This window comes from Phyllostomus hastatus, unplaced genomic scaffold (genome assembly GCF_019186645.2).
Source record: "Phyllostomus hastatus isolate PE091 unplaced genomic scaffold, TTU_PhHast_1.1 phas_scaffold_12, whole genome shotgun sequence".
In the NCBI taxonomy this organism is placed as follows: domain Eukaryota; kingdom Metazoa; phylum Chordata; class Mammalia; order Chiroptera; family Phyllostomidae; genus Phyllostomus; species Phyllostomus hastatus.
In genome coordinates, this window is record NW_025334007.1 from 8,994,591 (window position 1) to 9,008,736 (window position 14,146).

General features: G+C 38.1%; 1 pseudogene; it reads left to right on the plus strand.

The window, feature by feature from the left end:
- Window positions 1-928: 928 nt before the first annotated feature.
- Window positions 929-2,186, plus strand: LOC123829948 (annotated as a pseudogene).
- Window positions 2,187-14,146: the final 11,960 nt, after the last annotated feature.

Genomic DNA, 14,146 nt, shown 5'->3' on the forward strand with positions numbered 1-14,146 from the left:
CCTAGTGAGAGCTCAGTGTGCTGTGGGGTAGGTTGAAGGCTATAGAATACTCCACAGTGAGGCAAATGCCTGCCTTGTTATAGGATGCTGCTATTTAACTACATGGGATCGTTGTACCTTCCTGAATCAACCAAAAGGCTTTCTCCCCCCAGCATTTACTATCTTCCTTAGACTTCTGAGTAATTGTATCTCAGCATTTGCATATGGTATTCCCTTTATTCTTAGAGCTCAAATGTTGTAGAAGTAGCTGCATATATTTTCTTTAAGACACTTTATCCTGTGCCAAGGTCCTTCTATAACTGCCAGGACCCATGGTTCTTGTATTAAAGTTAGTTTGGTCCTAAGGACTTCTTAAACAAGTCATTTCTAACTAAAACCAGTTGTTTCTTTTCATTCTACAATAGAAGGTTATATAGCCTGTCCTTCAAACGAATCCACATGTCTCCTTGTTGCTGGCTGGTCAGATACAATGAATTAGTTGTAGACTAAAATATGCCTGCTGCATTGCAATTCAAAAACAAAACAAAACAAAACAAAACAACTTCAGTTTCTCCCATGACCTAAGTGTGGATTCGCATAATTCCAGTCTGAATCAATGCTCTTATATTTTTGTCTGTCTGAACTCCATGTTGTTCATGTTTACCTACAGCCCATCCTTCAGTGGACACAGTGCAATATGAATGGGCCATGTGGTGATGTTTTATTGGAACTCGAGTATCTGAGCACACAGTATGGCTACCCAGCACTGCTCTCTCTCCTGTTTTTCACTATATTGCTGGCCATACTCTCACACTCTTGATTAGATGTTGACTTTCAGCTCCAGAGAGTGAGTCCAATAATGTTTCATTATAGCTATACTTGACGTCCACAGAACTATGTAGGCTACCAGAGGGTGGAGAGCAGACACTTGCCTCTTACTGGTGAAGTCATGGTGGTCTCTCCTCTGTGCTATTCTGCGAAGGCCAAGATCATCCTGGGGATAGGGGTAAAGACAGGTTATCTCATGCTCTCCAAATAACCATAAAGTAATTGTTTCTTTAAAATTGCAAGAAGTCTGACAGGGAGGTATGGGGCTTATAAAAGTAGGCCTCCAATATATTCTCAGTAATAGTGGGAATATAAATTAGTATAATATATCTAGAAAGGAATCTGACAATCATTCTATCTAGTAACGCCTTTTCTTGGAATTTGTCATATGGGAAATTATGTTAATGTAAATAAAGATATCCGCACATGACTGTTGATTTTATTAGTATAGGTAATTGGAAATGGGCAACAAATAGAATGGTGACTCTATAGTATTACTCTATGGAGTAGTGGGTACTCATTAGGAATTGTGTATTTGAAAGTATTTGGGGCCCCATCCAGCAGCTCTGTGACGGCATTTCCGATCTGAAGCCCGATGTTGTCAGCACTGGAAAGGGCATCTCAGATTTAGCTCAGCACTGCCTCCTGCAGACCGACACCACAGCCACCTGCAGAGTCCAGAAGATAGACAGTCTTCGTATTGCTTTAGTGTGTGGGGCCCAGATAGTCAGCCGACCAGTGGAAGTGAGAGAATATGATGTTGAGACAGGAGTGGGCTTGGTAGAAATCAAGAAAACTGGAGGTAACTACTTTCCATTTATCACTGAGTGTAAAGACCCCAAGGCCTGTACTACTTGCTTTGGGGCAGGGGAGGGGAGGGCAGCAAAGAGATTCTCTTGGGAATAGAAGGCAACCTCCAGGATGCCACACAAGTGTGCCACAGTGTTCCCCTGGATTCAAAGCTGGTGTCAGTGTGGGGGGCTGTGAGATGGCTGTAGTCCACACCTTGACAGAAACATCCAAGGCCATAGCCGGTGTGGAGCAATGGCCACATAGGGCTGTTGACCAGGCCCCAGAGGTCATCTCTAGTACTCTCATGCAGAACAGTGGGATGAGCACCATCTGTCTGTTGACCTCCCTTCAGGCCAAGCACACCTGGGAGAACTGGGACCTGGTGTGTAAATGGTGAGACAGACACTTCGGCGGGCATGGAAGAAATGGGCATCTGGGAGGCATTGGCTGTGAAACTGCAAACATGTAAGACAGCAGTGGAGAAGGCAGTGCTGCTGCTGGGGATTGATGACATCGTCTCAGGCCACAAAAAGAAGGGTCATGATCAGGGCCGGCAGGGTGGGGCTCCTGGTGCTGGTCAGGAGTGAGTGGTGGGCAAGGCGACCTCAACACACAGAGCCACCTTCTTCCCCTTCCTAACCGAGACCACCAGGGACACAGGTAGAGGGCAGTGCCGGTCCCTTTCTCTCCTAGCTCTGTTTGCAAAAGGCACTGACACACAATTCTGCTCAGTTGTAAGCTTTCCTTTTAGTTTGCTTCCAATGATTAAATCTAAGTCATTTAAAAAAATACTGAAACAGAGAATGCCAAAGATATTCAACAGAAATGGGCTAAAGAATTTGATACGTCCTCACTAAGTAGACAATTTACAGAACACATGATAAATTTGATGAAACTGGGTCCATCTGTAATGCTCCAAAAAGTGGTTGACCAGTCAGTATTACCACCCAGGAAAATGAAATGTCAGTGAGTCGGGCATTTATGAAGAGGCTCCCCCACCAAACAAACAGAGCTTCTATTGAGTTAGGCACATCCTGTAGATCTTTGGGTTATCTAATGCAATGTTTAGGTTGGACAGTATATCTGCCAGTGTTGTATCATTAGTTATTAGAGGATGATGTGGATGTTTACAATTCTACAAAGTGGTTCTGAATGAAGAAACAAATTACATGGCCCGATGAAACTCATTTTAAACTTTTTGGTGCTATAAATTGGTGCAACTGTGTCTGCTATTCAAGAGAATATCCTCATGTAATGATAGAAGGGCAGTTGAATCAGCTGGGGAATTAGACTTTGGGTCCATCTTTCATGTAAAGGGCTACTTGGACCTATTTTTCCCATACAGCTGTTACACATGACCTATATGTCACCATGCCAAGGGACACCATTTTACCACAATTACAGAGACAGCATGATAACAATGACTTGTTTTTTGGATGAGACAGAATTCCTCCACATTATACCATTAACAGTGTGTGAGTTTCTTGATGAACAATTGTCTAACAGGTGGATAGGTTGACGAGGGCTGGTGGAAGGGCCACCACCGTCACCAGACCTCAGCCCGTGGACGACTTCTTTCAGTGTGTTGTCAAAGATGAAGTCTTTTCCTAAAAACCACACGTGCTGGGTGATAGGATCCACTGCCTAAGAGAACCATGTCAAGAAATTGATGACAGTGCCCAAGTGTGCTTGAGTATAGCAAGTAGACTTGCAGGAATGTGTAAATAATGCAGGCCGGCAATTCGAACTCTTATGAGACTGTACCTAAGTGCGCTGTCTTTTGAGTTAGTAAAGCTGTGTGATAATCATAACTTGCATGTCATTTTCCATTTGAACAACTGTAACCTTACTTTTGCCCACCCCTGTATAACAAGGTAATTTTTAGAGATCTCTTGTTAATGTATCTAAATAGCCTATGGACTTTCACAGTCCCATAATTTGGTTTTATTAATATTACCATGCTACCAAGGGGATATGTAAATTTCATAGAGTTGCTAGACAAAATATGGGACACCTGGCTATATTTGCATTTTCGATAAACAACAAATAACTTTTCAGTAGGAATGTACCAAGTATCCTTAGTAAGTAAGCCTCGTGTAGTGCATGGGACAAACACAAACTGGAAAATTATTTATTGTTTATCTGAAATTCAATTAAACTGGGTAGCTTAAATGAACATATAAGTCTTCTCTAAACTTTGGGTAACTTGTTTTGCTTACAAAGTGGCAACTGCAGGGCTTCAAGATCTGATAGTGTCCAAAGTTTGTTTTCTTGATCTCGTGTGCTGTTGCCCTTGTATTCCAGTTGTGTGAACTTGGCCAGTGTTGAAGGGGCAAAGGCCTAGCATGTGAGCGTCCCGAGCTCACAGTGGATACAGGGTTTATGCCAGCAAGGTTACCCTGCATTTAATGAACTCCTGAGTCATTTAGGAGTGTCTGTGGGCCTTGGATGGGGTGTCTGCTGCTCACGCTGACAGCTTGAACCTTTTCATTTAGGTTTCTATACCCCCATTTTATCTGTCTTCCCCTACCTTCTTTTTTTTAGCTTTTGGATATGACTTATATACCATAAAATTTACTCATTTTTAAGTGTACAATTCAATGAATTTTAGTCAAAGTATTGAGTTGTGTGATCATAACCACAGCCTCAGAGGCTGGAAAAATGCCTTAAGTAAATGATCCTGTTCACAACTGGTTATGAAAAACCAAGAGGATCGAAAGTCATGATGGCCTCATGGTCCTTAAAAGCCAGTTTTGTTGTAACCTATTGGGTCAAGGACTGAGGAGGGTCAGACATGGCAGAGGGAGCTGAGGCATCAGATTGGGTGTTTTACAGTCACACGAAGCCATTTAGGAAGTTGGAGTTCTAGAGAGGCAGACATGCAGGTTCCAGCACAAATAATGTCCCCTTTTTTGGTTACAAAATCCTAAGCATGTGATTCTGTAACATAACAATATCACACTCAAACACACCATATGACATTTTAGGTGAAATGTTCAAATTAAAACTATGTTATTACACCCATATTATTACCCTACCAACCACACTCAAGCAGGCATCACTTCTGCTGGACCCTGTAGAACATGGACCATAAGCTGTTGAGCTGCAGTAAAAAAAAATGGGTTGGGGAAAAAGTGGAATAACTGAATGTCCACCAAGTGGTGAGTAGATAAACAAAATGTAGTATAATCATAGAATGATGTGTTATTCAGGAATAAAAAGGAACAAAGTACTGAGAAAGAAAATTCACTTGAAAAGGAGATTCGAGGGGGCGTGCCCCAAGGATTTTAATTGAATGGGTGGAAATGTTATAAAACTGCATTGTGGTTTTATAACACACATGGGTGCTGTATGTGGGTGGTTACTGATATCTCAACAAAGTGATCCCACTGGGGTTGGATATGTCTTAAGAAATTATGGACCAAATGCCTGGCTGTTTAAATACAGGTTAGATCTGATTACAATAAAATGCACCTAGTAGTTCTATGGAAGTGAACTCCTGTGGCAAACTTTAAACTAAGGGGCATTAAGTGAATCTTGAAAATCTTGTTTGTTACAGTGATTTTTTTTTATTTTGAGAGTACATTTATTAAAGTTGGGGACAGTAAAACGAGGAAGGGCTTAGGATCAAAGCAGCAACAGGAGAGAGCCTGGGCAGGGCTGCTGTCAGCTCACTGGAGAGTCAGAGAAAAGGGGCCTTGGAGACAGGGTCAGGGGGTTAGCCTGGGACAAGCTGCCACTGCCCATTACAACTAATTTTATGTATGGGCCGCAAAACCTGGAATTGGGCCAAATGTAAGCCCAGAACTGAGTCACCTAGAATAGGCCACTGTGGGAACTATATTTTGTATGACTTGCATAACTGGTATGGAGGTAATCATGGACAAAATGTCTTCTCATATACACAGTTTATGAGAAGCACAGCTGTAAATGGATGGAAGATAAAGAAATTCTTACCACATATAACAGGGTTTTCAAAAGCAAAAAGTGGTACAGGGGCAATAGTTGAAATGCAAACGGAAGGACATGACTCTTAGAAACACTCCAAGTTTTGAGCAGGACTTTAAAAAATATCTAGACCTGTTGGAATAAGACTTTAGAGTGTCTCTGGTGAAAAGAAAAGCAAAGAAACTACCAGAGGGAGGAAAAGACATTATCTACAAAGGAATAATGGATAAGAAACAACAGTAACTGTTTGAATGCCAATGGAATTTGTAGAAAAAGTATAGTTAAGTTTTTTGTCTTATGGTTGAGGAAGAAATAGGAAATGCTTAACTTGATATTCAGTAGAAAAAATAAATTCAAGTATGTATTAAAATTTTAAAGGTAATCACTATAAGAAAAGAAATAGACTATGGTTCTTAACTGGTAAGAGGGTGATGAATATGAAGGAAAAATACTATCAATTTACCTGAAGACAGAAAAATAGAAATAAAAGTAAAGCATGGTAAATAGAAAAGAAATAAGGTGGCAGAATCAAGTTCAAATATTTTTATCACAAAAATGCAGGTGGACTAATGAGCCTCAGTTAAGAGTCTCAGATTAGAATGTAAAATCCAATTATATGCAGTTTATGAGAAGATATAAAGTGTAACAGAGTAAGCTTGAAAAATAAGGGGGTTGTTAAAATAAATACCAGGAAAATATTAACCCAAAGACAGTTTCCTTAGGGATATTAACATCAGACAAAATAGAATTACAGGAACACAGACATTAAAAAGCAAAAAGGAGGATATTTCAAAATGATAAGACTAATTCATGAAATGAAGCAGTCATAAATTTAAGTAAAGCGTACAACATAGCCTCAAAATAATATAACACAAAACTTGACAAATTACAAGAAATAAAACTATAACCCTGGTAGGAGAGTTCAGCACAGTGTATCTTAGAAACTGATTCTTCAGGCAGAGAGTAAAAAAATAACAAGGTCTGAATAATGCATATATAATCTTATACCTAACAGAATATGCATTCTTTGTAGTGTATGTAGGATACTCAAAAAACAAAGACTGTGGGCAAGTCCAAAATTTTAGTCTCAAATTCTATAAACTACTTTCCAGATAAAAAGAAATTAGATCCCCATCAGCAGATGAGTGGATAAAAAAGCAGTGGTACGTTTACACAATGGAATACTACTCGGCCATAAAAAGAAGGTAGTCTTACCTTTTGTGACAGCATGGATGGACCTGGAGAACATTATCCTAAGTGAAATAAGCCAGGCGGCAAAAGACAAATACCATATGGTTTCATTTACTTATGGAATCTAATGAACAAAATAAAGTAAGAAACAAAATAGAAGCAGATGCATAGATAAAGAGAACAGACTGACAGCTGTCAGAGAGGAGGAAGTTTTGGGGGCTGGGTGAAAAAGGAGAAGGGAATAAGCAATCCCCCACCGGATACAGACAACAGTATGGAGATTGCTAGAGGGAAAGGAGGGTGCAGGGAGGTGGAATAGAGCAAAAGGGGGGGATAAATGGTGATGGAAGGAGACTTGACTTGCGGTGGTGAGCGCATGTTGCAGTGTGCAGATGATTTGTTACTGAGTTGTACATTTGAAAGCTGTATAGCTTTATTAACCAATATCACCCCAATAAATTCAATAAAAAGCAAATAGCAAGGAAATATCTTAACCATACATATTTGAAAACAAAACCATCCTCGCTTATAACTCCAATAAATATTATTCCTCTGAACTAAAGGGAAGTAAGTTATAAATATTTAGAAAAAATGGTAGTAAGTTCTATATTTCATAACTTGTGGAACGTAGCCAAAGCAGTTTCAGGAGGGACGTTTATAGTCTTAAAAAAATAAGAAAGAATAAAATTAGTTTAAGGTAAAACTCCAGAAATTGGTAATAGAATAACAGAGGAAAGCTAAAGAGAGGAAGTAAAGATTTAAAATTTAAGAAAAATAAATAATATTTTAGGTGATCCACACAACCAAAAGCTAAGTATTTAAAAAACAACTATAACAGCATAAACAATAAAAACAAAACAAAACAAATAAAGGAATGACATAGACAAACCTCTGGCAAGGGGAAACTAGAAAATTAGAAAGAAAATCACTATTTGGAATGAAAAAAGGTGGCATAACAATAGCAACAACAGATTTGTAAATTATTTAGAAAAGAAATTTGACAATGAACTTAAACCTAGGCAATATGGATTTCCTAGAAATACACATATATAAACTCTTATGTGTATACATGTACATACATATACACATATACACATGAACAATCTTGAACCCAAAAGTAACAAGCTTCAGTAGAAAAGAATCAATGAGACATTAAAACTTTGATTTAACATACATATCTTCTTCAAAATAACTTGAAGACTAGAAAGTTTGAGTAAAATTTTACCAAAATGTAATGGAACAGACAACCCTTTTTTTCTGTAAGATTTGTCATTGAACACATTTAAATTAAACGGCAATGAGTAAAGTCAAATTAGGTCAGCCAAAACTATAGTCCAATTTCATTTATGAACACTGATTTGAAAACCCAAATAAAAACTGGGACAAATAGCAAAGCTGTAAAATCAAGTGGGAATTTATACCAGGAATATAAGAATGTTCAAACACTATGAAAGTTATCAGTGGAATTCACTACATTAGCAAATTAAAAGAAAACAAGTGTATACATCCATCCCAATCCATGGCCAAGAAAAAAAGAATAACATTAAAAAAGCACATTAGTGATAAAATCTCATGGTAAATAGAAGTAAAGATTTAGCAAACATCACAATTCATACTGACAGTTAAGTATTCCCATTGAGGTTGGGTCTGGTACATGATGAGGTTGTCTCTATTTCTCCTGCTTAATTGTATTGTGCTGGAAGTCATAAAAACTTCAAACAGCAGGGAAAGGGAAAAAAGTATAAGGATTTAGAAGGAAAAGAAAAGAAGCCCAAATTTCATTATTTGCAAACTATTTATAGAAAATCCAAGAGAAGGTTCAGCCAGGTTTCTTGAGATAGGACCAGCTTAAAAAATTAATAGTGTGCCTATACACTAGCAACAACCAATTAAATAGATATGGGAAAATATTATTTTCAGTGTAGGAACAAAAATATAAATGTGGTAAAACTAAAAACCTGATAAATATGTGGAAGGTATTTAAAGACAAAAATTAAACTTTATTGAAGGATGTAAAAAATGTAAATCAGATAGAAGTTACATTGCTCAATTGGAAGACTCAAATTGTTAAAGATGTCAATTCTCCACAAATTAATCTGAATTCATTGTAATACCAAAAATCCCACAGAGATTTTTAATGGAACTCACCAAACAGATTCTGAAATCCTTATAGAATAGTAAATGAACAGAAAAGATGTTTGTAAAAGGAACTTACCAAACATTAGGACATATTATGCAGCTGTAGTAATTAGCATAGCATGCTGTTGGTGCAGAAAGAGGCAAATAGATCAGGATTAAAATAGAGAACATGGAAAGAAGTGGAAAACTGTTCTACAAGGGAGGTGGCATCAAAAACCAATGAGGAATTAATGGGTCATTCATTAAATCTTATTGGGAAAATAACTTTCATATGAAAAAATAGATTGCTTCCTCAGAGTGTTTACAAAAAGCTTTAGGTGAATTAAATGTTTAAGTTAAAAAAGAGCCTTTAAAATTGTCGCAAGAAGTTGTAGAGTCATTCTTTAATTCTTGTTTATTCTATTAAAGTTGTCCCAATTTTTCCCCCCTTGCTCTCCTCTGCCCAGCCCACCCCCTGCCCCCACAGTCAATCCCTTCTCCGTTGTTCATGCCCATGGGTCCTTCATACATGTTCTTTGACTAGTCCCTTCCCCTTCTTTCACCATTATCCCCCTCCCCTTTGGTTACTGCCAGTCTGTTCCATGTTTCCATGCCTCTGGTTATAGTTTGCTCATTAGTTAATTTTGTTCATAAGGTTCATGTTATAGGTGAGATCATATGGTATTTGTCCCTCACCACCTGGCTTATTTCACTTAGCCTAATGCTCTCCAGTTCCACCCATGTTGTCTCGAAGGGTAGGAATTCTTTCTTTCTTCTGCATAGTATTCCATTGTGTAAGTGTCCCACAGTTTTCAAATGCACTCATTTACTGATGAGCACTTAGGCTGTTTCCAGCACTTGGCTATTGTAAATAGCACTGCTATGAACATAGGGGTGCCTAGGTTCTTTTGGATTGGTGTTTCAGGATTCTTAGGATACATATCCAGCAACGGAATTGCCAGGTCAAAATGTCATTACCAACATGATGGTGGTACTATTATTTTTCAAGAACCAATTACAATTGCTTCAAGGAGAAATAAGGGAAAAAGGAGAAAAGCTGAAACTCATACTTCTGGTTGGCAAAAGCAGCTGAGGGTAAAGAGAAGCTGGCTAGTTGGTTCCCGTGATCAACTCTTGTGTTATACAATCTTATGATCACCCTCAGTAGGACATGCATGCAAACTTTCATCAGTACAGGAAATCACTCTCAAAAGAGCCTGCATTTATTAAAGTGCATGTTATTGTGGGCAAGATAGTATATATCAAAGAACTTTAAAATGTTATAATGCATTTAAACTAATTTTGACTATTAGGAAATTCTCGATAATTGCACATTGTTTGAACAAAGACTTTTGAACTAAAAGAAAAGGGGCAGAATTAAATGAATTTAGAGTCTGGTAATGTTTCAATGGGCTACATACCTATATGTAATATATTCTTCCTTGTGAGTAAGGGATATATTTTCACTCAAGGGTTTTCCCAGTCTTGAAGTTTTTAGACCCAAGAAAGTATTTGAAGAGAAAATAAATATTGGTATGTGGACTTCTTATTATAACTGGCCTAATAAAAGATTTTTTCATTTGTAATATTTGTAGAGACAAGTGGCTAGAAAATAAGGTTGAAATAAGAATAATTCACCAGCTATGAGTTAGTTAAATGTAATTTTTATTTCAATTTAAATGACTACTTACAATATGTGGAAAAAGTGATATATAATCTGTAATACAAGCCAAGACTTGTCAATGAGTAATATATGGTACCTTATAAAATTAAAGTAACTATATTTAATAAAAAAATAGTAAAATTTATTTGAGAGTAGAGATAAGTGCTGTATTAGTGTCCTGTACCAAGTGATTAAAAAACATGCCATCTCATGAATTAAGTAATGTGAAGTGAAAAAAATCAGAAGCCATAACTTGAAATGGTAATTAGTTCAAAAACATCAGAGACATTCCAATTTTTCATTTTTGTGCTAATTATTCACAAATGGGACATTTTGAGGTACGTAATACATATGGATTATCTGAGGAATGTAATACATACAGATTATCTGAGTCATTCATTTAAAATGCATTAATTAGTTGATGAATTAAACTACCTGTTTTTGAGTGGCAACTCTGTTCCTGGAGTGGAATTGGGGGGCAAGGGTAAACAAGATAGAGTTCCTCAGTCCCACAAGAAGCTCAAACCTAGTAGGGGAAATTTTTATAGATACAAATGGTCATAGTTCAATGTGCTAAACATGTATCTCTTGGCTTTCCCACTAAAAAAGCAAAACAAGCAAGTGGGAACTAACTTTCATGTATCTATTTTACTTAAAGCCCCAATTCCTTAGTTTGGCCTTCCAGACCCTTCTCATATATTGACCTCTTCAGGGTTTCTCTTCCAACACCCCGCTCTTTTTCTCATGGCCCCTCCCCCTCAACACAGAAGCTCTTCTTTAGCCACAGTCACCCTCTCAATCATTCCCTGAGCTTAATCTCTCTGCCTGAGGTGTGCGACTGTGCACACAGCTGTTCTCTCCACCCAACTGCCATCTTCCATTCCAGTGAGTGCTTCCAGTTCTTTCAAGACTCAACTCGTTAAACACTGCCTCCTCTAAAGCCTTCCCTGATTTCTCATCTTGGCTATGGCAATGATCTTGAATCACATTATTTTTGTTTGCTTGTCTGCTGCCTCCACTAGGCTGTGCATCCAGAAGGGCAGAAATCATATTCATTTTCTCTCACTAACACAGTGTTTAGCATGCAGTAAGGATTTACCAAATGCTTGCTGAATGAATAAATAATTGAGTACAATAATGGGAGTATACAAAGGGCATAGGATGAATTCTGTCAAGATTTTTGCCCAAGAGCATTCAGAAGGGAGTGCAGGCATCAAGGTAATGGATTTGGCATCACTCTGTTGTGGGAGTAGGTGTCAAAAACTGTGAAGGGTCTGAGACTTTTTACCTGCCTGCCACAGTTGCATGGATGCTGAAAGAAACAGCAGGCTCCTCAGTCAGACACAAAGGACTTCATTACTCATGGTAAAGCTGTCCACATGAGCTTCGTGTTTACACCAGTTCCTTTGAGTTGCATGGAGGTGACACAGAGGTGAGCCTGGGAGGATGCTGCATACAGAGAGTTTGCATCCCAGGTTAGCAGCTATGAACATATGAAACAGTCTTTCAAAGAGGGCTGTTAGCAAACTTGCCCAGCCTTTGCCCCACAGGGAGATATTATCTTTATTATTCTGGAGAGCAAGCACATCTGCCCTCTGCTCTGGAGAGAGCCACTGTCTCTGTCTTTCAAGGCTGTCTTTTCTAATGGTCCAGGGCTAGGGGGAAGCAAGTGAGGTGCCTAAGGTGTAACATTTAAGGAGGAACTCTCAGTGCTGACTCTGCACTCGCACAACTCAGAGTGAGTGTCTCCTTCAACTTGGAGCCCTAGGTGCCACATCTGCATCAGTATCATCCAAGTTCTGTGAGATATTGGGCTTTAGGAGTACTTAGTTGTCTTTAACTTCATTCAAAACAATTTTTGTTAGATTGTGTTGTGACAGCTATCACATCAGCATGCATTTAAAAAAACATCAAAATTGGTGAATTTTTGTGTAGCCACTTTAATATTGAAGATGGAAGAAAATATGCACCAATTTCAGCATATTATACTGTATTATTTCAAGAAATGTAAAAACAGATTTGTGCAGTGTATGGAGAAGGTACTGTAGCTCATTGAATGTGTCTAAAGTGGTTTTTAAAGTTTTGTGCTAAAGATTTCTTGCTGGACGATGCGCAACGGTCGGGTAGACCATTCGAAGTTGATAATGATCAAATTGAGACATTAATTGAGAACAATCAATGTTATACCATGCAGGAGATAGCTGACATACTCAAAATATCCAAATCAAGCATTGACAATCATTTGCACCAGCTTGGTTATGTTAATCACTTTGATATTTGGGTTCCACATGAGTTAAGCAAAAAAAAAATCAAAACAAAACAAAACCCCTTTACCATATTTCTGCATTCAGTTCTCTACTTAAATGTAACAAAAATGTTCCATTTTTAAAACAAACTGTGATGGGTGATGAAAAGTGGTGGGTACTTCACAATGATGTGAAACAGAAGATATCACGGGGCAAGCAAAATGAAGCACCACCAACCACATCAAAGCTCAGTCTTCATCCAGAGAAGGTGATGCTCTGTACATAGTGGAATTGGATGGGAGTCCTCTATTCTGAGCTCCTTCTGGAAAACTAAATGATTAATTCCAACATGTACTGCTCCCAATTAGACCAACTGAAAGCAGCACTTGATGAAAAGCGTCTGGAATTAGTCAATAGAAAGTGCATAATCTTCTATTAGCATAATGCAAGACCACATGTTTCTTTGATGACCAGGCAACAACTCTTCTCATTTAGCTTTTGATTCGTCTGCTGTATTCATCAGGCATTGCGCCTTTGGATTTCCATTTTTTTCAACCATTACAAAATTTTCGTAATGGAAAAAATTCCAATTTCCTGGAAGACTACAAAAGGCACCTGAAACTGTTCTTTGCTGAAAAAATAAAAACTTTTGGGAAGATGGAATTAGGAAGTTGCCTGATAGATGGCAGAAGGTAGTGGAATAAAAGAGTGACTATGATGTTCAATAAAGTTATTGGTGAAAGTGAAAAATGTGTCTTTTATTTTTACTTTAAAACTGAGTGAACTTTTTGACCAACCCAATAGAAACAACCTGGAAAAGATAGTCTGAAACAAAAGTGGTCAGTGTCTTTGTTCAGAAGACATACTAGAATGTGAGATACCTATGGAGAATTATTTCTTAGTCATAAATAATCCTTTAGTTGTAAATAAATGATGTTTTTTAAATTTTATTTATTTTATTATTTTTAGACAGAGAGAAAGGGAGAGAGGGAAAGAAACATAAATGTGTGGTTGTCTCTCGTGTGCCCCATACCGGGGACCTGCCCCACAACCCAGGTACATGCCCTGACTGGGAACTGAACTTGTGACCTTTTGGTTTGCAGGACGGTGCTCAATCCACTGAGCCACACCAGCCAGGGCAACAAATAATGTTTAAATGTCTCTTGCTTCTGCACCTGTTAACAGGGCCTCTGATGCTAATATGTTGGAAATGACTGAGAAAGATATTTTAGGATCCTGGCCATTTTACTTGTAGATATTTACTTAGGAAAAATAAAAGTATATGACCTCTGTCCAGAAAAAGTCCAGCTATTGTTAATGTAAGGAGAATGGTTTACACAACGTTTAGGTAACCTGGCAGCCAAGGAGAATGGACTGGAAT